The 1,794-nt window shown below is 43.4% G+C and overlaps 1 long non-coding RNA gene across 1 annotated transcript; it reads right to left on the bottom strand.

Annotated features, from left to right (window-relative positions):
* Positions 1–380: 380 nt before the first annotated feature.
* On the bottom strand, positions 381–928 carry LOC125521298 (uncharacterized). Its single transcript, XR_007289207.2, has 2 exons — positions 806–928; positions 381–704 (listed from the first exon to the last, which is right to left on the bottom strand). It is a non-coding gene; the product is annotated as an uncharacterized LOC125521298 (long non-coding RNA).
* Between the last annotated feature and the right edge of the window lie 866 nt (positions 929–1,794).

Here is a 1,794-nt window from a genome sequence, read left to right as displayed (position 1 = left end):
TTTTGGTCACTGGCTATCTGCCTAGGCCACGTCGGATCCGATGTGGCAATTTGACGTGGCAAAATTACGACCAATTGAAAAGGTCACTGACAAGATTCAGCCCGGTCCGGTTCAGTCTTCTTTATGGGCCGAGCCCATTTATTATTATTTTCCTGTCAATTTATGTGAGCTACATGGGCCAAGCCCAAGAATTCAACTTTTTTTCTTCTAGGACGTGGCCTTCTATAGTCCATTTCGTTTTTGGGCCTTCTATAGTCCATTTCATTTTTGCGCCTCAGCCATTTCATAGTCCATTTCATTTTTGGGCCTCCATATCAAACTTTCAGGAACTTGCTCGCAGGACACAATCTTATTCCAGCGACAGTGAAACAGAGAGGAAATTCGAACAAGTAGCGAGAGCATTTTATTTCTTTCAACATGAAAGGACTTTTGAAACAGCCACGAGCACACAGTAGGTACATTCAACAGAGACTAAACTAACATCAAAATGAAGCAACAAAGGGCAGTTTGAGAACATGAACTACATGGGACACGGTAGCTACCATTTCTACCAACTGCAGCTGCTTGAAAGAGGGACTACCAAGGAGCTAAACTAACAACGACCATCCATCATAAATTGGTGACTTCAGCAATAAGCGGCAACGGCGACATTCTAGAGACCCCCTTCCCCCACTGTTGCTTGGTGTGCCGCATCACTAGTCACCCTGCACACAGCAAGTTTTCATATGTTTAGAGCAAATCAACATGTTGAGCAGTTAGGGAATACACGGGGAGGAAGTGGGTGGGTGGATCAGGATGGTCTCACCTCGTTGTCGTCGTCCTTGTCGCTCACCTCAGACTTGGACTTGTCAGATTTGCTCGATGCCTCTCTTTCCTGAAATAGGGATAGGCTCGAAAGAGCGTGGATCAGTACCACAATGTTGTGTTAATCTCACGGGGCTACGATTCTGATGGAGGTGTTTGGCATGAATGTTATACCTATGGGTAGTTGTAAGCATCGACCTTCTTATGTACTCGGCCTTGAGCATCTCAGCCTTGGCAACATAGGGAGACTTCTCCTTCTATTCATTCAAACAGAGGAAAAAACAGCAGAAATGTTAGTGTGGTGCAAGTCAATAGATTCCTGGATAACAATTAATAGAAGAATAGTTGAACAAACAGCAGAAATGTTCGTGTGGTGCAAGGCAATAGATTCCTGGATAACAATTAACAGAAGAATAGTTGAACAAATCGTGTGAAATGGCATGGTGAATTTGGAAACTAAAATTTGAGCAGTAGTTTGAATCGATGAGTAGAGACTGTATAAATTCTAACTAGGCTACAAACATTTGAACAATACAGACCATAAATTTAAACAACCAAATTGAGAATAGCAGTAGATCAACAATTGAATAGCAACCGAATTCTAAATATCATTGACCATCTGGGTCGAACAATACCCAAATGACACCATGCAGCGAGACAGAAACATGTAAACCAACACACAGTCGGCCAAAATTTCATCGCATCACCAAGCAAACACTGGGATCAAGCGGAAGAGACCAACACCAAATAGAGCGGTAACAAAGAGATATGGGGGGCGGTAACTTACAACATCACTCAAGATACTTTAACTTCTCACCACCAGCCTTGCCAACCTGCGATTTGAACACAAATCAGGACACATGATTCCCAAGGAGAAGTATCACAACACCAGTTTGAACGAGAATAAGGAGACAGGGGAGGGAGCAAAGGGAACCGATATGCTTACCATGGAGACCTACTTGATGTTGGAGTCCTTCCGGAAGTTGTCCC

Source organism: Triticum urartu, chromosome 1A, assembly GCF_056163025.1.
Source record: "Triticum urartu cultivar PI428250 chromosome 1A, HENAU_Tu73, whole genome shotgun sequence".
Lineage (NCBI taxonomy): Eukaryota > Viridiplantae > Streptophyta > Magnoliopsida > Poales > Poaceae > Triticum > Triticum urartu.
The sequence above is the reverse complement of the archived record's forward strand: the minus strand, read 5'-3'. Positions and strand labels throughout refer to the sequence as shown.